Here is a 21,500-nt window from a genome sequence, read left to right on the forward strand (position 1 = left end):
GGGACATGTAAGGCTGGAGGGCTGGTCCAGGCTCAGGTGGGACTTAGCAGTGAGCCAGCTGTGCACAGGCCAGGGTGCTAAGCGTTGGGCCCTCTTAGCTCAGCAAAGCCGGAATGAAGCCGGGCGCGGTGGCTCACATCTGTAATCCCAGCACTTTGGGAGGCCGAGGCAGGCAGATCACCCGAGATTGGGAGTTCAAGACCAGCCTGACCAACATGCAGAAACCTCGTCTCTACTGAAAATACAAAAAAATTAGCCGGGCTTGGTGGCACATGCCTGTAATCCCAGCTATTCCAGAGGCTGAGGCAGAAGAACTGCTTGAACCTGGGAGGTGGAGGTTTTGGTGAGCCAAGATCGCATCATTGCACTCCAGCCTGGGCAACAAGAGCGAAACTCTGTCTCAAAAAAAAAAAAAAAAAAGCCAGAGTGAAGAGCGCCCCAGATCCGGTGGGGCTCTGCAGAAATAGGCATAGCATCCTTCCCACACTGCGAGACCCCCAGAATAGTCTTTTGAGGACCCTGATCTTTCCTTCTCGGAGCCACTTTCAGGCATTATATTAAGTAGGGTTTAGCCATGCCACTCATACACTGGATGTCCTTGGAAAGTGACTCAGCCTCTTCAAGCCCACAAGCCTCAGCAAGGCCCTGTGTGGGTCAGGTGCAGCGGCTCATGCCTGTAATCCCAATCCTTTGGGAGGCTGAGTTGGGAGGTTCGCTTGAGGCCAGGAATTTGAGACTAACCTGGGCAACATAGTGAGACCCCATCTCTACAGAAAGAATTTAAAAAGTTGGCTGTGTGTGATAACATGTGCCTATGGCCCCAGCTACTCAGGAGGCTGAGGCAGGAGGATCGCTTGAGGCCAGGAGTTTGAGACTAGCTTGGTAAACATGGCAAGACCCCTGTCTCTACAAAAACAAAAAAAGACAAAAAAAAAATGACCCTATGTGTATGACACTGACTGGGGAGGGGGGGCTTCCAGGCCTTTCAGGGACTTGTCACAGACCCTCTAGAAGCTGGACACAAAATGAGGAAACCAGGCCAGGCTTGGTGGCTCTTGCCTGTAACCCCAACACTTTGGGGGGCCAAGGCAGGTGGATCACTTAAGGTCAGGAGTTCAAGACCATCCTGGCCAACATGGTGAAACTCCATCTCTACTGAAAATGCAAAAAGTAGCTGGGCACAGTGGCGCATGCCTGTAATCCCAGCTACTCGGGAGGCTGAGGCAGGAGAATCGCTTGAACCCAGGAGACGGAGGTTGCAGTGAGCCAAGATCACGCCACTGCACTCCAGCCTGGGCGACAGAGCAAGACTGTCTCAAATTAAAAAAAGGGGGGGGCTGGGCGCGGTGGCTCACACCTGTAATCCCAGCACTTTGGGAGGCCGAGATGGGCGGATCATGAGGTCAAGAGATCGAGACCATCCTGGCTAACACGGTGAAACCCCGTCTCTACTAAAATACAAAAAATTAGCCGGGCGTGCTGGCAGGCGCCTATAGTCCCAGCTACTCGGGAGGCTGAGGCAGGAGAATGGCGTGAACCCGGGAGGTGGAGCTTGCAGTGAGCTGAGATTGCACCACTGCACTCCAGCCTGGGCGACAGAGTGAGACTCCGTCTCAAAAAAAAAAAAAAATGGGGGGGAAACCAGGCTCAGAGACGATCGAAGTCTCAGCCAGAATCACACAGCACACGTGGCGAGCCAGAGCCCAGGCCTGGAGGGCCGGGTAGGGGGGCTGCACCTTGCATGCCGCTGGGATATTGAGGACAATTTGAGTCTTCTTTTTTTATTTTTATTTATTTATTTATTGATACAGAGTCGCTCTGTCGCCCAGGCTGGAGTGCAGTGGCACCATCTCAGCTCACTGCAACCTCTACCTCCCGGGTTCAACTGATTCTCCTGCCTCAGCCTCCCGAGTAGCTGGGACCACAGATGCCTGCCACAATGCCCAGCTAATTTTTGTATTTTTAGTAGAGATGGGGTTTCACCATGTTGGCCAGGCTGCTCTTGAACTCCTGACCTCAGGTGATCTGCCCACCTCGGCCTCCCAAAGGGCTGGGATTACAGGCGTGAGCCACCAAGCCTGGCCACAATTTGAATCTTCTGCTGGGCCAGGCTGGTCTGTCCAGGGGGGATGCAGGACCGCGAAGCCGGGTGTGGTGGTGCATGCCTGTGGTCCCAGCTACTTGGGAGGCTGAGGTGGGAGGATTGCTTGAGCCCAGGAGGTCAAGGCTGCTGTGAGCTATGATTGTGACACTGCACTCCAGCCTGGGCAACAAAGGGAGACCCCTTAACTAACTAACTAAATGAATGAATGAATGAATGAAGGCAACCTGAGCTGCATTCCTTGGCCTGCCAACCTGCCCAGCCCCATCCCTCAGCCCTCCCTGAGTCTGAGGGCCCTGCAGGTCCCACACAGGGCCAGGCTCCATCTTGTTTCTGCAAATTTGCACCTTCCGTTCCATTCCCTGCCACACTGCTCACGGGTCACCATGGATGCTGGATAACTGCCACCGTCTCCTTGGAGAAGCCCTCCGTCATCTCAGCCCCTGATGTCAGGTATTCAACCTGCAAATCCTCCCTGCAGGTGCTGGGCTCTCCAGAGCCCTGGGCTGTGTGCAGGGGACTCAGGGGAGAACCGGCCCCACCCAGCTCCTTCCTCACAGAGCTTTCAGAGGCTGGGGGCCTCCCTGATCCCCTCCCAGCTCCCAAGGCCCCTGCTGCCCCCACCCTGCAGACTGGGACTCCGTGAGGCTGGGCTCTGACTTGGATATTGTGGTTCCAGCACACAGCAGGCACCGTGGCTGTAGTAGGCGTGCATGGGAAGTCAGGAGGAGCAGACCTGTCATCTCCTCTGCTGAGGACACAGCCCGGCCAGCGTGTCTTGGTGGGCTGGGGCCAGTGACTGAGCCTCTTGGCCCAGTTCCTTGCCCACCTTGAAGATCTGTAGGGAGGGATAAAGAGATCAGGTCCAAGGCCAGGTGCGGTGGTTCAGGCCTGTAATCCCAGCACTTTGGGAGGCCGAGCCAGGCAGTTCGCGAGGTCAGGAGTTCGAGACGAGCCTGGCCATCATGGTGAAACCCCGTCTCTACTAAAAATACAAAAATTGGCCAGGCATGGTGGCAGGCGCCTGTAATCCCAGCTGAGGCAGGAGAATCGCTTGAACCCGGGAGGTGGAGGTTGCAGTGAGCCGAGATCGAGCCACTGCACTCCTGCCTGGGTAACAAAGCAAGACTCCATCTCAAAAAAAAAAAAAAAAAAAAAATCAAGTCTGGCGCAGCCCCAGGAAGCAATCTTGGGCTGGGCACACCGCATTTCTGTGACATGAAGGCAGTGACACCTCGTCGCCGTCACAGGGTTGCTGGGGTTGGGGGCTAGAGGAGAGGAGGAGCCTCTGTTGAGGGCTCCAAGAAGGGACAGAGGGGTGGTGCTCATGGGTTCTGGAGACACCTTTTGGGTGGTTTGTGCCCTCCATCCTGGGCCACTTTGGGGAGGTGAAGGAGGGAAGTGTTAAGGGACAAGACCCCCCGTTCCCAATTTCTCTCCGGAGCCAGGGTTTCTCTGATTCGAAGAAACAGGTGTCACAACCCAGGAAGTCCACTGATGGCATCTGCCCTGGGGCATCAGCATTTAGGGCTGATCACTGACGTCTGCACCTCCCAAGGCTGCTGTGCCCATTCCTGGGCGCCCCAAAGGGGAAGAAAAACTCCTGAATGTGCACCGGGAGAGGACCCATCCCATGCGGTGACAGAACCTCATGATAGCGCCCGGCACTCTGGATATTCAAACTGTGGAGCCCAGCAAGGGAGAGCCGGTGGTCGGGCAGGGTCAGAGGGGTTTTGAGGGTGTGCGATGGCTGCTATGATGAGCCACTGGCATGCCTAATACATGCAAGACCTGTTGCCAGGCCCTGAGCTGCAGAGCCACCTGGACCAAAGTCACTGTGGTGGCAGGGTGGCCACATCCATCAGCTGCTGGCCACAGGATTGCGAGCCCTGGCCATCTCTGCCCAATGCCAGGCACCTCTGAAGGGCCTTCCAGCTACAGAGCTCCTGCGGGATGGGCCGGGGTGTCCCTGGCCATCATGGTGTCCCTGGGCCTGCATTGAAGCTCAACTTCTGTTGACCCCAAGGGCACTTCTTAATATATGTCCTACTCTTTTTTTTTTGTGAAACAGAATCTCACTCTGTCACCCAGGCTGGAGTGCAGTGGTATGATCTTGGCTCACTGCAACCTCTGCCTCCTGGGTTCAAGCGATTCTCCTGCCTCAGCCTCCCGAGTAGCTGGGATTACAGGCTCATGACACCATGCCCGGCTAATTTTTTGTATTTTTAGTAGAGACGGATCGGGGGTCTGTTGCCCAGGCTAGTGTGGCACTCCTGGGCTCAAGCAGTCCACCTGCCTTGGCCTCTCAAAGTGCTGAGATTACAGGCATGAGTCACCACACCCAGCCTACATCCATTCATCCATCGATCCATTCATCCATCCATCCATCCATCCATTTAGACAAAGTCTGGCTCTCTGGCTGTGTTGCCCAGGCTGGAGTGCAGTGGTATGATCTCAGCTCACTGACCTCCTGGGTTTGACCTCAGCCTTGACCTCCTGGGTTCAAGCAATCTCCCTGCCTCAGCATCCCAAGTCGCTGAGACTACAGGTACACGCCACTATGTCTGACTAACTGTTTTATTTTTTGTAAAGATGGGATCTTGCTGTGTTGTCCAGGCTGGTCTCAAGTGATACTCCAGCCTGGGCCTCCCAAAGTGCTGGGATTACAGGCGTGAGCCACTGTGCCTGGTCGTCTTTAGTCCTTGGAGCACCAAACTCCTGCCTGCCACAGGGCCTTTGCACTTGCTGTGCCCCCGACATACCCTCCTGTCAGGCTCTCCCTAAATTGTCTCCTTGGTGGACTCCTATTCAGACTTCAAGGCCCAGCCCAAAAGACCCCTCCCTCTCTGGAAAGCCGTGCCAGTTCCACCACACAGAGCTTTTTTAGCTCTTTCTTACTTATCCTTCAGGGCTCAGTGTCAGCATCACCTCCTACAGGAAGTCTTCCCTGATCCCTAGACTGGGTCGGGACTCTTGTAGTATTTTTTGTCATACTGGTCACAGTGGATAACTAAGTGTATCTGTGTGATGATGGGTTTATGCTCTGCCTCACTGCTCCACAGGCAGGAATGACATCTGTTTGTTTCTTTTTTGAGACAGGGTCTCACTCTTGGCCCAGGCTGGAGTGCAGTGGTTCAATCATAGCTCACTGCATCCTCAAACTCCAGGGCTCAGGTGATCCTCCCACCTCAGCCTCCGGAGTAGCTAGCACTACAAGTATACAACACAACACCTGGCTAATTTCTTTTCTTTTTTTTTTTTTTTTTTTTTTGAGATGGAGTCTTGCCCTGTCACCCAGGCTGGAGTGCAGTGGTGTAATCTTCGGCTCACTGCAACCTCCACCTCCGAGGTTCAGGGCAATTCTCCTGCCTCAGCCTCCTGAATAGCTGGGACTACAGGCGTGCATCGCTAGGCCCGGCTAATTTTTGTCTCAACTATGAGACAGGGTTTCACAATGTTGGCCAGGCTGGTCTCGAACTCCTGACCTTGTGATCCACCCGCCTCAGCCTCCCAAAGTGCTGGGATTACAGATGTTAGCCACCATGCCCGGCCAAATTTCTTGTACTTTTTGTAGAGATGGGGCCTTCCCTTGTTGCCCAGGCTGGTCTCAAACTCCTGGGCTCAAGCAATCCCCCTGCCTCAGCCTCCCAAAGTCTGGGATTACAGGTACAAGCCACCACATCTGGCCTTGATAACTGTTTTGATCACTTTGGGATCATGGCATGTAGTTAGGACTCAGTAAACTCAGCTCCTACTTGCAAATAGGAAGAAAGGAAGGAAGGAAGAAGGGAAGGAAGGAAGGGAAGGAGGGAGGAGGGAAGGAAGGAAAGAAGCAGGGAGGAAGGAAGGAATAGAGGAAGGAAAGAAGGAGGGAGGGAGGAAGGAAGGAATAAAGGAAGGAAGGAGAGAGGGAAGGAAGGGAGGGAGGGAAGGAAGGAGGGAGGGAAGGAAGGGAAGAAGGAAGGAGGAAGGGAGGGAGAGAGGGAAGAAGGAGAGGGAAGGAGAGGAAAGGAAAGGAGAGGAGAGAGGGAGAGAGGGCAGACCCCGTTCTATGTCAGAAGGGACAGAAGTAACATCCGGAAGGGATGTGTTATCTGTCAAGTGAGTGAGCGTCCTGTCCCAGGAGTGTGTCCCAGGAGGGTGTGGGCACACCCTTGGCAGGAATGGTGTCCCGGGACTGCCAGAGATGTTGAGGAATAGTGCTAGGGAGGAAAGGGCTGGGCCGGCTTGGGGCTCACACCTTCCAAGGATGTCAGAGAGGAGGGTGTGTCACAGGAAGTGCCTGGGTCTCTGGGCTGTAACTGACTCACCGGGACTCTGATAATATTAATACTCAGACGCCAGACTGCAGCGTGTTCTCCAGAGGCCCCCAGGGGAATGAATCAATGACTGTCTGATATCCTGAATGTGTGTTAGAGGCTGACCTGGAGGAGGCCGCTAACCCAGCTTGAGGAACTGGCAAGGCTTTCCTGAGGAAGGGTCTTTTGGGCTGGGCCTTGAAGTCTGAATAGGAGTCCACCAAAGAGACAATTTAGGGGGGGCTTGACACGGGGGGATGTTGGGGAAACTGCAAGTATCTGATGTGCCTGGGCTCTTTGGGAAGCGTCTGGAGAGACTTTGGTGGGGAGGTCTGGACTGGACACCATTTCTTTCCTGGCCAGCACCCAGTAAAGTTAAGTGAAGAGGCCGGGCGTGGCGGCTCATGCCTGTAATCCCAGCACTTTGGGAGGCCAAGGCAGGCGGATCACCTGAGGTCGGAAGTTCAAGACCAGCCTGGCCAACACAGTGAAACCCCATCTCTACTAAAAAACAGAAAAAAAAAAAATAGCTGGGCGTGGTGGCTCACGCCTGTAATCCCAGCTATTTGGGAGACTGAGGCAGGAGAATTGCTCCAACCCGGGAGGCCGAGGTTGCAGTGAGCCAGGTTCGCACTACTGCACTCCAGCACTCCAGCCTGGGCAGCAGAGCAAGACTCTGTCTCAAAAAAAAAAAAAAAAGGCTGGGCGCGGTGGCTCACACCTGTAATCCCACCACTTTGGGAGGCCGAGGCGGGCGGATCACGAGGTCAGGAGATCGAGACCATCCTGGCTAACACAGTGAAACCCCGTCTCTACTAAAAATACAAAAAATTAGCCGGGCGTGGTGGCGGGCGCCTGTAGTCCCAGCTACTCGGCAGGCTGAGGCAGGAGAATGGTGTGAACCCAGGAGGCGGAGCTTGCAGTGAGCCGAGATCGCGCCTCTGCACTCCAGCCTGGGTGACAGAGCGAGACTCCGACTCAAAAAAAAAAAAAAAAAAAAGGTGTTGGGGAGATCTGGAGTGAGAAAGTCTAGTTGGACAAACTCCATTGAGAAAGTCTAGTTGGATGAGGAGGCTTGTGGGGGCATGGGCGCTGGGTGAGCCCTCTTAGCACTGCCTACCCCTTTCTCTCTGCCCTGATCCATCCCAAGACACAGCATGGGACAAGAAGTCAGAGGGGACCCTGGGTGCTCGAAGCAATGGACCGGACCCATTGTACAGATGGGAAGACTGAGGTGGGCAGGGACAGAGCCCACGCTTACACACCTGAGCTCAGCTTGGGTTCTGGAGCCCATGAAGGCAAGAGACAGGCTCCCCTGGAGTTAGGCTCCACATAGAGGCAAGTTGACTGGGCCAGCTTCTGGGCCCAGCGCTGGGGCACTGGAAGACCTGCCAAAAAACTTAGCAGAAAGTAGGCACTAGAACTCTGGATCAGGCCTCCCAGCTAACAGCCGCGGGACCTCTGGGCTTCCTTCCCCCAAAGCTGGGGGAAGGTGAGCTTTTCCTCCCCCTCAGCCCTGGCCCAGAGAAGAAAACAGAGCTTGCAAGGTCACACAGCAAGAATGTGGCACTGGAACTCAGCTAAGAGGTGGGAGAGGGCCTTGGAATCTAGAGATTAGCCGGTGTCTGGAATGCATGGGGCAGGAGTGTCCTCAGAGGAGGACCGCAGGGCTGGGCATGGGCTCAGGAGCTTCGGGTTTGTTCCCTAAGGGCAATGGGGAGCCATGGAGGGTATGAGAGCAGGAGACAAGCAAAAGGTGTTTCAGGAGGTGGCTCTACATTATAAAGGACCCAAGAGGAGTCCAACACAGACCCTGTGACCTTGGATTTCAGATTTCTCTCCGCCTCTGGCCAAGTAAAAGTTTGTGTTAGAAGTTGTAATAATGGGCCGGGCGTGGTGGCTCACCCCTGTAATCCCAGTACTTTGGGAGGCCAAGGCATGTGGATCACGAGGTCAAGAGATAGAGACCATCCTGGCCAACTTGGTGAAACCACGTCTCTACTAAAAATACAAAAATTAGCCAGGCATGGTGGAGCACACCTGTAGTCCCAGTTACTCAGGAGGCTGAGGCAGGAGAATTGTTTGAATCTGGGAGGTGGAGGTTGCAATGAGCTGAGATTGCGCCACTGCACTCCAGCCTGCCAATAGAGCAAGATTCCGTCTCAAAAAAAAAAAAAAAAAAAAAAAAAGGAAGTTGTAATAATGGGTTGGGTGCAGTGTCTCACACCTGTAATCCCACCACTTTGGGAGGCCAAGGCAGACGGATCACCTGAGGTCGGGAGTTTGAGACCAGCCTGGCCAACATGGCAAAACCCCATCTCTACTAAAAATACAAAATTAGCCAGGGGTGATGGCACATGCCTGTAATCCTAGCTACTCCGGAGGCTGAGGCAGGAGAATCGCTTGAACCCGGGAGGCAGAGGTTGTGGTGAGCCAAGATGGCGCCATTGCACTCCAGCCTGGGCAACAGAGTGAAACTCCATCTCAAAAAAAAAAAAAAATAATAATAATAATAATAGTAACAACCTGTGTGTCTGTGTTGCTTTTTCCATGTTTTGATGCTTTATAATTTGATTTTGCCCCCATGGCAACTCCGAGATGTAGGCAGGGCAGCTGTCATCACACCAGTTTATTTTATATTTTATTTTATTCTATTTTTATAGAGATGGCTGGGGGGAGTCTCACTATGTTTGCCACGCTGGTCTTGAACTCCTGGCCCCAGGCAATCCTCCCACCTCAGCCTCCCAAAGTCATCACATCATTTTATAGCTGCGGGTCCCTGGGCCAGTAGTTGCGGTCGGTGTGTGCAGCTCCCACACCTTCCATCAGGGCGTTGCTCACCTGGGTGAGGGGAGGTGGTGAGCCCCTGGCTAAGACCCCCTGTCCCTTCTGGCCCAGACATCCTTCAAAGGTCATCAGGAGCCAGGCCCTGTCCTGCTCTGTCCCTGTCGATTCCCAACAGAGGCACAGGCCCCTGTTTTCTCATCTGTAAAATGGGGTGGGCCGAGCGCAGTGGCTCATGCCTGTAATCCCAGCACTTTGGGAGGCCGAGATGGGTGGATCACTAGAGTTCAGGAGTTCAAGACCAGCCTGGTCAACATGGCGAAATCCTGTCTCTACTAAAAATACAAAAAAATTAGCCGGGCGTGGTGGCACGCGCCTGTAATCCCAGCTACTTGGGAGGCTGAGACAGGAGAATCGCTTGAACCCAGGAGGCGGAGGTTGCAGTGAGCCAAGATCATGCCACTGGACTGCAGCCTGGGCGACAGAATGAGACTCTGTCTCAAAAAATAAAATAAAATAAAAATAAAATAAAATAAAATGGGGTGGAAACCTGCTGTATGGAGTTCCTGGGAGGACAACGCCAGCGTGTCCAGGAATCAGACCAGCGCTGCCCGCAGCTCCCGTGTTAGTAAAACGTTAGCTGTCATTACTGCCTACGTGCCCAGGGAGGGAGGAATCAGGAGCCACTGGCCTCTCTGTAGGTTCCAGGGAAGGAGGGCAGGGGAGGTACAGAGAGGAGGAGCAGAGTGTTCACGGATCAGATGGAGGCTGAGCTTCCTGGCCATGCCTTAGCTCACACCCAGGGACCTGAGTCCAGGGCAGAGGACAAAGGGCAAAAGGCAGGGTCTGGAGTTCGGCCTCTCCCTGTCATCCAAGGGCCACTCCGGGCATTATCTAGGCTTTTTTTTTTTTTTTTTTTTTTTTTTTTTGAGATGGAGTCTCGCTCTGGCGCCCAGGCTGGAGTACAGTGGCGCGATCTCGGCTCACTGCAAGCTCTACCTCCCAGGTTCATGCCCTTCTCCTGCCTCAGCCTCCGGAGTGGCTGGGACTACAGGCGCCCACCACCATGCCCAGCTACTTTTTTGTATTTTTAGTAGAGACGGGGTTTCACCGTGTTAGCCAGGATGGTCTTGATCTCCTGACCTCGTGATCCGCCCGTCTCGGCCTCCCAAAGTGGTGGGATTACAGCCACTGTGCCTCGCCTATCTAGGCTTAATCATGACAGCCATCCTTCCCTAAGGGTGCACCGGGTGGGGTGCGGGCCCTCTATCTCTGAGCTTTTGCAAGCAGGCCCCCTCTGCCCCCACCTGCCCACTGAGCCATCACCCTCAGCCTGGGGGCAGGGAGCAGATACTGTCCAGAAATGGAGGCCCGGAGGCTCCCAGAAGAGGGAGGTGTCAAAATGCCACAGTGCATTCCTTCCTTGGGGAGCTGAACCAGAGGTCACGCCCAGCCACAGCCCTGACACCCTGACACTGGACATTTCTGGGTGGGTCGTAAGAAGTCACAGCCTGAGGCCGGGCACAGTGGCTCAGGCCTGTAATCCCAGCACTTCGGGAAGGCGAGGCAGGAGGGTCACTTGAGCCTGTAATCCCAGCAACTTGGGAAGCTGAGGCAGGAGGATCACTTGAACCCAGGAGTTTGAGACCAGCCTGGGCAACATGGTGAGACCCCATCTCTACAAAAAAAATACAAAAATTAGCTGGGTGTGGTGGCACGTGACTGTAGTCCCAGCTACTCGGGAGGCTGAGGTGGGAGAAACACCTGAGCCCGCGAAGTTGAGGCTGCAGTGAGCCATGATCACACCACTGCACTCTAGCCTGGGTGACAGCAAGATCCTGTCTCTAAAAAAACCAAAACAAAACAAAAAACAAAAACAAACAAACAAAAATTAGCCTGACGTGGTGTCAGACACCTGTAGTCCCAGCTACTCAGGAGGCTAAGGTGGGAAGATCACTTGAACCCAGTAGTTTAAGACCAGCCTAGGCAATATAGCGAGACCCCATCTCTACCAAAAAAAATTTAAAATTACATGCACGTGGTGGCTCACACCTGTAATCCCAGCACTTTGGGAGGTCAAGGTAGGAGGATCACTTGAGCCCAAGAGTTTGAAACCAGCCTTGGCCACAAAGCGAGACCCTCTCTCTACAGAAAATCTAAAAATCTAAAAATTAGCTGGGTGTGGTGGCACTCGCCTGTGGTCCCAGCTACTAGGGAGGCTGAGGTGGGAGGGTCATTTGACCCTGGGAGGTGAAGGCTACATGAGCCGTGATCAGACCTGGGTGAGTGAGACCCTGTCTCAAAAGAAAAAAAAAGCAAGAAAAGAAAACCAGTAAATCACAGCCTGTCAGGCGGCTCATGGGGACCCTCCTTGGGAATATCTAGAAAAACATTCCTGGTGTCTGGAGCTGTCTAGTCAGTCCTTACGGCCCAGCAGCAGATCAGAACCTTTGCCTCATCCAGGGTTAGCCCTGCCGTGTCTGGCCTCAAAGTGGCCATCTGTATTATGGAGCCAATGGCCTCCTAGGGCCCTAGGTGGACGCTGGACAACCCGGGTGGGGCGGAGCGGGTGGCATTTGGAGCAAGATTTCCCTACTGGGAGTCCCTGGCCCCAGACAAGGGTCCTTCTGGAGTCCCAGAGCTGTGTGTGTGTGAGAGTGTGTGTGTGTGTGTACACACAAGTGCACTGGGGGGGTGCTCGTTCAGAGCTAATTAGAGGTGTTGGCCCCATCTGCCCCCAAGTCGGTGATCCCTCAGATCTCTCTGCTGCCCGAGAAGAGGCTGTTCCGCCCCCTTCCCCAGACGGGCCTTCTGGCATGGTTGGGGTTCGAACCCGGGGCCAGGGCTAGAGTCTCAGCTTGGGGTGCGGGGGCCGCCTCTGCCCGGGCTGGGTGGATAGTTGTTATCGGGAGCTCCCAGGCCCGCGCGGCTCACGTGGGCCGCGGCTCGCGGCGCCTCCCGCGTCCCAGGGCCGCGAGGCGCTCCGGGAGATAAGCCAGGCCCGGTGCGAGTCCAGCGCGGACCCGGCCGGCCCCCAGCCCGCCCCTCACCGGCCCCCACCCCGCCCCTCGGCCGGCCCGGCCCACTTGGCCCGAGTTCCTCTCCATAAAAGGCGAGGTTTGGGAGCGCCCGGGGAGGGGGCGTTGGGTCCACGGGCCGCCCCCGCCCACCGTGTTCCCCTCCCCCACTGCGAGCCCTCGCCGGCCCGGGGGTGCAGCCCAGCCCCCCTGCCGCGACCCCCACCCCGGGCCCCCAGACCACGACCCTGACCCCAGTCCCCACTCCGGATCGGGCCCACAGCACCCCCCGCCGGTCCCCGCGAGTCCCGCGCTCTCTGTCCCCATTTTGCGATTGAAGAAATTGAGGCCCGCAGCGTGCGTGGCCCGGCTGGGGCCACGGGGTTGGGGACTGAACGGCCGGAAACGCCACACGTGCCTCCAGGTGGCAAGCCAGCTCCTCATAGACGCACACGAACCTTTCTGCAAGTGGGGTGCATGTGTATATTTACACCTATAGGGATTGGGGGCCTCAGGGATGGGGGGCCCTCCCCCGCACTTAGACCAGAACCCCCCCTCCCCGCAGCGCTGCCACTTAGCTCTTACGTGACCCTGGGCACACGATACTTTTACTCACAGCCTCAGTTTCCCTGTCTGTTAAATGGGGGGAGAAGGTTTGCATCTGCCGGGTTTGCACAACGGGTTGTGCAAAGTACAACACCCAGCCAAGGGTCAGTGCAGGGGAACAGGAGGAATGGGGCAAGGGCGGGGCCCGGCGCACCCCCAGCCCCCGCCGTGCCGCATACACCCCTCTCAGAAGAACCTGCATTTGGGGTGAGACGGATCGGACCTAAGCCCGCCCCGGCAAGACTGCAGTGAGACTTAGACATAAGGCACACCATCAAGCAAACACCGGGTGCTCCATAAATGCAGCTGCGCCCTCCCGCCCCACCCCACTGGGGAGCGTGAGTCAGCTCGGTCCAGGCGAGGCTGGGAAGCCGAGCCTTGGCTCTCATCTGGCTCCACCCGCCTGGCTCTGGGGCCGGGGCAGGTCTCGCCTCTCTCTGGGCCTCAGTTTCCCCTCTGCCTGCTGCAGGCCAGGGCCGGGCCTGACCCCCTAGGGGGCGGAGGGCGGCGAGGAGCCGGGCAGCGGGGAGCCTGGGGGGCCCTCGGGGGAGCGCGCCCCCTCCCGCCTCCGGCCCGCGGCCCCTGTGGCTCAGAGGCAGGGTGGGCCCTGAGCCGGCCACGTCCGCGGCCCACGAGTCCGCCATAAAAGGCAAACGGCGCGGGTCGCTCTGCCAAACTTAGTCATCCGGCCCGCCGGCAGCCGCAGCGACTTCCTCCGCGGGCTTCCCGTTTTCGGAGCGGGGCCCGGAGGGGGTCCGAGGTGTGGCCGCGACTTTCGAAATGCCCGGCGGCTTCTCCGAAGGGGCGGCGGAGGGGGCGCCCTCGGAGCCATGGGGGGAAGGGGGTATCGGCCGGGTGGGGGAGGGGATCTCCCCCGCCCTGCCCCGCCCTCCGGAATGAGCCCGCGGCTCCTTAACCCCTGAGCTGCCGGGAGCGGGGGAAGGGGCTGGGCTCCGGCCGGGGTCGGGGCGTCCCTGGGTCCAGCAGGGAGTGGCCTCCCGGAAGACGCCGGCGAGGGAGGCCCAAGTGCCTGCTCCGAGAAATCTCAGCGAGGCCTCCTTGGGAGAAAAGTGCAAGGCGGTGACGTCCAGTCTGTAAAATGTGAAAAACGCCCAGGCCGAAACCACCCAGAACCCGTTCCTGCAGGGAGGAGGGTGGGTGCGACCAACAGGGGATCAGTCACTGCGCCAAGGCAGGGACTAGGGCTATGGTGGACGACGGGGGTCTACCTCAGTGTTCCCCAGACACAGACGGGTTCCTACTGTCTGGCCCCACTTATGTGAAGTTCTAGAACAAGCCCCACATTTTCTGGTGACAGCAAACAGGTGGCATTATTTATAGATGTAGGGGCAGGTATTTATGGGAGGGGGCACAGAGAAGAGCATGAGCTGGGGGTGGAGGGGGGCATCCACTGATTCTGAGATCCTATATTTCTTTGAGAAAACAACTGAATAAAACATAGCAAAATAATAATTGCTTGATTCGGGGTGTATTATAGTACCTTCTGTACTTTTCTGTATCTTTGAAATATTTCGGCTGGGCGCGGTGGCTCCTGCCTGTAATCCCAGCACTTTGGGAGGCCAAGGTGAGCGGATCACCTGAGGTCGAAAGTTCGAGACCACCCTGACTGACATGGAGAAACCAATTAGCCGGGCGTGGCGGCGCATGCCTGTAATCCCAGCTACTCGGAGGCTGAGGCAGGAGAATCGCTTGAACCTGGGAGGCAGAGGTTGTGGTGAGCCGAGAACAGTCCATTGCACTCCAGCCTGGGCAACAAGAGCAAAACTCCGTCTCAAAAAAAAAAAAGATTTCACACTTTCCAAAAAAGGGAAGAAAGCGAAAGGACAAAGGCTCAGAGTTGGACATGGTGGTCAACCACTGTGACCCTCAGTTTCTTCTTCTATACCATGAGGCAATAATCTCTTTGGGGGTAATTAAAATGATATGCGATAATGCAGGCAAAGTGCTAAGTACGAGGCTTGGGCATAGAGTAGGTGCTCAGCAAAGGGGTCTGGTGAGGGGCTGCCCTTTCTCCCCGGGGGAAGGGGAGGACTTGCTGGGGTGAGGGTCCTGGATGGGAAGGTTCTCCGCCCACAGCTCTCTGCACCCAGCTCTTGCCTGGCCCGACCTGGCCTGGTTGGGAAGGCTTGTGTTTCTGACAAATGGGGCCAGCCAATCCCAGGCCCTGCCTGTGCTGTTCCATCCTGTCCTGTCTTGTCCCCGGGGCCAGGGTCACTCCGGGTGAGACTCAGGGCCAGTGTACCCAACGGGACACAGGCAGGCAGGTCACCAGACCTCCGATTCCAGGCGGCCGGATCTTCAGGCAGCCTGTCTGGGCAGTGAGGACGCTGGGGTGGCAGGTGCCAGCCGGTCAGGCCTGGAGCCCTGGCTGGAGCACTGTTGCGGGATCTTAGCCCAGAGAGCCCCAGAAGGCTGTGGGCGGCCAGAGCCGGCCTGGGAGGAGGGCTTGAGGGGGTGGGGTTAGGGGAAGGACGAGAAGAGAAAGTAAAAGGAGAACAGCTACTTTTCCTGATGTTATTTTTGAACACCCGTGGGTATTGAGCCCTGCGCCCAGGCTCTCTGAGAAAAGTCCCCCATGACCCTGATAGGGGAATTAAGACCCCAAGGCAAGGCACAGTGGCATGTGACTGTAATCTCAGCACTTTGGGAGGTCAAGGCAGGAGGATTGCTTAAAGCTGGGAGTTTGAGACCAGCCTTGGTAATGTAGCAAGACCCCATCTCTACAAAAAAATTTAAAAATTAGCCAAGCATGGTGGTGCACATCTGTAGTCCCAGCTACTAGGGAGGCTACAACAGGAGGATCACTTGAGTCCAGGAGGTCAAGGCTACAGTGAGCGGTGATTGTGCCACCGCACTTCCAACCTGGGCAACACAGTGAGACCCCGTCTCCAAAAAAAGAAAAGACTCCCAAATACAGCAAGGTCAAGCAACTTGACCAAGGTGACCAGCTGAGAAGGGCAGTCAGGGGAAGCTGGGACCCAGGGAGAGAAAAAGGGAGATTGACAGACACATGGCTGGGGGGACTTGTAAGCCCTCGGGAGGGGGTAGGAAGCAGCTGCCGGGAATGGGTGCCCAAAGAAGCAAGAATGAGGGGTGGAGGGAAGGGCCTCATTTCTGGGGAAGGCCCAGGGAAGGGCCTCATTTCTGGGGAAGGCCCAGGGAAGGGCCAGGGTGCAGAGAAGCCAATGACAGCTGGAGAGTTGGGACTGCCGCCAGGACAGACTAGACGGAGACTGCTCTTGGGTGCCACCTAGTGGGAACCTTCTTTGCTGTCATCCCTGGAGAGATGGACCTGTGACGTCCCCACCGGATGCCCCGCCCACCATGGGCATCCCCATCCCAATCATCCCTCACCACCCCCAGGCTCGGGTCGCGTCCCCCCAGGCTTTGATAGACAAGTGGCCATGGAAAGCATCCTCAGCTGCCCCAGGGTTCTGCCATCACCCATCCACTAAATGGTCTAGGGACCCTGGGAGGTATTGCTTTCCCCTTTACACAGATGAGGAAACTGGTTGGGCATGGTGGCTCATGCCTGTAATCCCAGCACTTTGGGAGGCCGAAGCGGGTGGATCACCTGAGGTCAGGAGTTCGAGACCAGACTGGCCAACACGGTGAGACTCCATCTCTATTAAAATTACAAAAAGTAGCCCGGCGTGGTGGCAGGAGCCTGTAACCCCAGCTACTCAGGAAGCTGAGGCAGGAGAACTGCTTGAACCCAGGAGATGATGGAGGTTGCAGTGAGCCAAGATGGCACCATTGCACTCCAGCCTGGACGACAGAGCGAGACTCTGTCTCAAACAACAACAACAATAAAACACAGATGAGGAAACTGAGGTCTAGAGGGGTGGCAGCACTTGTCCAGGGTCATGGCCGACAAGTCGCCAAGCTGGGGAGTTTCCATGGGATCCAAGCCTGTCCCCAAGCAGCCCAGGGGACACAGACAGCATGCAGGCACACAATCGCACACCCCGCCCCGCCACCCCTCAGCCTGCCGCGTCATCATTCCTGTGCAACTGGGCACCCTGAGTCTCCACATCGGGGTGGCTCTGGGGTAGACAGACGAAGCAGAGAGCCGGCACCCCATCCTGCGTCTGAGGAATCCAGCTTTCCCTGGCTGGAAGACACGGTCATGGTAACGCCCTGTCCTGCAGGTTCCGCCTCTGCTGTGACCTCCACCCCTTACCTAAATGCAGATTTCAGATTTCCGAGGGTAGCCTGGAAGGAAATAGCTTATACTGTACAGCTGAAGCATGGCAAAGGAAGCAATCTCCATCAACAGGAGACTGTGGGCTGGGTGTGGTGGCTCACGCTTGTAATACCAGTAGCTTGGGAGGTTGACGCAGGACTGCTTGAAGCCAGGAGGCTGAGGCTGCAGTGAGTTATGATTGTACCACTGCACTCTAGCCTGGGAAACAGAGTGAGACTGTGTCCCCCAAAAATACATAAATTAATAAAATTAAATTAAATAAGAGACGGGGGTTTTTTTTGTTTTTTTTTTTTGTTGTTGTTGTTGTTCAAGACAGAGTCTCACTCTGTCACCCAGGCTGGAGTGCAGTGGCACGATATCGGCTCACCGCAACCACCGCTTCACGAGTTTAAGCGATTCTCCTGCCTCAGTCTCCCAAGTAGCTGGGACTACAGGCGCCCGCCACCACGCCTGGCTAATTTTTTGTATTTTTAGTAGAGACGGGGTTTCGCCATGTTGGCCAGGCTGGTCTCGAACTCTCAAGCTCAGGCAATCCACCCGCCTTGGCCTCCCAAAGTGCTGGGATTACAGGTGTCAGCCACCACGCCCGGCCATGAGACAGAGTCTTGTCATGTTGTCCAGACTGGTCTCAGACTCCCAGGCTCAAGCAATCCTTTTACCTCGGCCTCCCAAAGTGCTGAGGTTACAGGTGTGAGGCACTGCACCCAGCCAGGAAACTTTGATTAAGGCTCCCACGCCTTGCTCAGCTCCAACCCTGCAAAAATCTCCAGCCCTACAGAGACTGAGCATCGAGTCCCTGATTTCTCTTTTCCAGAAGTATGTGGGAAAGCGTGGTTATAACTGCACTCTCCCCAAGACGGAGTTCCTAAGCTTCATGAATGCAGAACTGGCTGCCTTCACAAAGAACCAGAAGGACCCCGGTGTCCTTGACCACGTGATGAAGAAACTGGGCACCAACAATGACGGGCAGCTAGATTTCTCAGAATTTCTTAAGCTGATTGGTGGCCTAGCTATGGCTTGCCATGACTCCTTCCTCAAGGCTGTCCCTTCCCAGAAGCAGACCTGAGGACCCCTTGGGCCTAGCCTTCAAACCCACCCCCTTTTCTTCCAACCTTTCTGTCATCATCTCCACAGCCCACACATCCCCTGAGCCCAGCACACCAACCACCTCATGCAGGTCCCACCTGCGGATAGTAATACAACAATGTCACTTTTTTAAAACATGAAAAAAAAATTTTTTTTAAAAGACAGGCCAGAACTAGTGGCTCATGCCTGTAATCCCAGCACTTTGGGAGGCCGAGGCGGGCGCATCGCCTGGGGTTAGGAGTTCAAGACCAGCCTGGCCAACATGGTGAAACCCTGTCTCTACTAAAAATACAAAAATTAGCTAAGCGTGGTGGGCACCTGTAATCCCAGCTACTTGGGAGGCTTAGGCAGGAGAATTGCTTGAACACGGAAGGCAGAGGCTGCAGGGAGCCGAGACAGCACCACTGCACTCCAGCCTGGGCAACAGAGCAAGACTTCATCTCCAAAAAAATAAACAAATAAACAAAATGCCAAGAGTATGCTGATGTAAAGGTTTAAGTGGAAACTCTGGTTGTTTTACTCATGTGTGTAAACCAAGCCCCCAAGATGTGCCACCAAAATACAGAGTTTGTGGCTGGATCAGCCTGTACCTGAGCCCCCTCTGCCACACTGACATGATCCTCATTAAAGAAAGAAAAGAGGGGGCAGGTGGATCACTTGAGGTCAGGAGTTTGAGACCAGAATGGCCAACATAACGAAAACCTCCTCTACTAAAAATACGAAAAACTAGCCGGATGTGGTGGCCTGCACCTGTAATCCCAGCTACTCGGGAGGCTGAGGCAGGAGAATCACTGGAACCCGGGAGGCAGAGGTTGCAGTGAACCGAGATCACGCCACTGCACTCCAGCCTGGGCGACAGAGGGAGACTCCATCTCAAAAAAAAAAAAAAAAAAAAGTTACAGTGGTAAACTTTATGTTATGTATCTTTTACTACAATTTTTTTTTAACCTTGATTCTGAGAAGGGGTCCCTAAGCGTCATCAAATGCTAATCGCGTCCACGCCCCTGAAAGCTTACAGCCATGGTACTTCCTATTGGTCCAGCCTAGCAGGAAGCTGGCAGCCATGAATTCTGGGAAATGTAGTGTGCAGCCCCTATGCCGGAGTCACGCGCCCGCTGTGATGGGTGGGCTCGGAGCTGGCACACAATAGTTCTGTGGCCGACATCCAGGTCAGCAGAGAAATTGTGACAGGCACACTCGGTGCCCCTATCCCCACGCTGCCCACGAGCAGTCTCGCGCACGGCCACACAGACCTGGGCGCACACCTGTCTCCTAGTACCATCCAGCCTGTGGGCGCTCCAGGTCTGCAGTTTGTACCTGGACATCGTTGCCAATCTAAGTGCCAATCCGAGCCACCTGCGGATCAGGCTCGCAGACGCTCGCTCGCTCTTCCCTGACGCAGCCTCAGCTGGAGCAGGGGCCTTGGCAGTGAGGGTGGGAGGATGTGCAGGCTACAGGTGCCCCGGCGGGAAGGAGGTATCGGGCATGCAACACAGCTTACTGCAAAGACCCTGAGGTGGGAGCCCGATTGGCCCAGGGTGTGGCCGGGGGAGACGATAGGGGTGAGGTGGGGTTGGCCACGTTGTCCATGAAGAGGCTTCTAATAAGAGACCGTGGCCAGGTCCCCCAGGTGAGCGCTGGGCCGCTGCCTAGTGAATTGAATGACTCGTATTGTTCCCAAGGTTGCAGCTGTGGCCTCGGAAGTGACTCAGCAGAATTCCTGGGAGTTGGGGTGGGGGCGAGGCTTACTCCAGACCGGCTGGGGGAGGGGGCGTTGCCCGCGCGCTAGCCCCTCCTCCCAGCTCCTGCGGACCGTGGAGCTCGCCCACTCTCGCGTTCTCCCCTCCGCCCAGACATCTACAGGCACCAGCGGCGACGAGGCGGGGATGATGCTGGAAGACTTAGGGTGGGACGGCCCCATCCTCTCGGAACCCCCGTCCCTGCAACCGATTTTAGGGTGGTGATGGGGTGGGGGCTGAGTCTGCCCTCAAAACGGGGCTCAAGGCTCTTGGCTTGGAGCAGGCAGGGTTGGCCCTGTCCGGGCCCCCGGAGTGACTCAGCCCAGTCCTGGCCCTCTCCGGGACTAACTCTCTTCCTCTAAATAAAGGGAATCTTTCACCCAGCAGCCGGGAGTGGTCCGCGGAGATAAAACAGGCCCTCCAGAGTGATCCCTTCCCTGGTGGCTGATGGGGCATGTGTGTGTTGGGAGAGAGGGAGAGGGCAGCCCTCCACCTCAGACTGGGGCAGGCTGGAGTGAAGGTCCAAGCGCTGGACCCGACCAGCAGCCTCAGCCCCAGTCTAAAAGCTCAGCCACAGTTTTCCAATGCATACAATGGGCATATCTGTCCCAAGAATGAGGCTTGCTGGAGGTACTGGCAAGCTGCGCGCTGTCCGCCTAATTCACCTAATTCAGGGCAAGATCCGCTCTCTGGCCCCTGCACCTGGGAGAGGTGGGGTGCTGGACCGAGGGCGAAGTAACAGCGTCCTGAGGGCCCATCCCCAAATCGCCTTCCTTAGGGAAACCGGAACAAACGATGCAGCGGGGCGGCCCTGGATCTGTTCCTTCCTAAGAGCTGGAGCAGGTACAGCCCCATCCTAGACCCCAGCAACCCGCGCGCCCTCCCTCGCACCATCTCCCCTACCTGGTTGGTTGGGTTGTGGGGTTCCAGGCGACCGCCAGGTGGCGCAACCGACGCGCCTGCCGCGCCAAGCTGGGTGGGGCTGGACTCGTCCGGTGATGGGGCCCTTTGGGCAGCCAGACACATTTTTTTTTCAGTTTCACTCTTGTTGCCCAGGCTGGAGTGCAATGGCGCGATCTCGGCTCACTGCAACCTCCGCCTCCCGGGTTCAAGTGATTCTCCTGACTAGCCTCTCGAGTAGCTGGGATTACAGGCATGTGCCACCACGCCCAGCTAATTTTGTATTTTTAGTAGAGAAGGGGTTTCTCCATGTTGGCCAGGCTGGTCTCGAACTCCCGACCTCAGGTGATCCGCCTGCCTCGGCCTCCCAAAGTGCTGAGATTACAGGCGTGAGCCACCGCGCCCGGCAGCCAGACACATTTAAAAGTCCTTTGGGCCGGGCGCAGTGGCTCACGTCTGTAATCCCAGCACTTTGGGAGGCCGAGGGGGGCGGATCACGATGTCAGGAGATCGAGACCATCCTGGCTAACACGGTGAAACCCTGTCTCTGCTAAAAATACAAGAAATTAGCAGGGCGTGGTGGCAGGCGCCTGTAGTCCCAGCTACTCAGGAGGCTGAGGCAGGAGAATGGCGTGAACCCGGGAGGCGGAGCTTGCAGTGAGCCGCGCCACTGCATTCTAGCCTGAGCAACAGAGCAAGACTCCGTCTCAAAAAAAAAAGTTATCCGTGCATGGTGGCGGG

Source organism: Gorilla gorilla, chromosome 6 (genome assembly GCF_029281585.2).
Source record: "Gorilla gorilla gorilla isolate KB3781 chromosome 6, NHGRI_mGorGor1-v2.1_pri, whole genome shotgun sequence".
NCBI classification, from domain to species: Eukaryota; Metazoa; Chordata; class Mammalia; order Primates; family Hominidae; genus Gorilla; species Gorilla gorilla.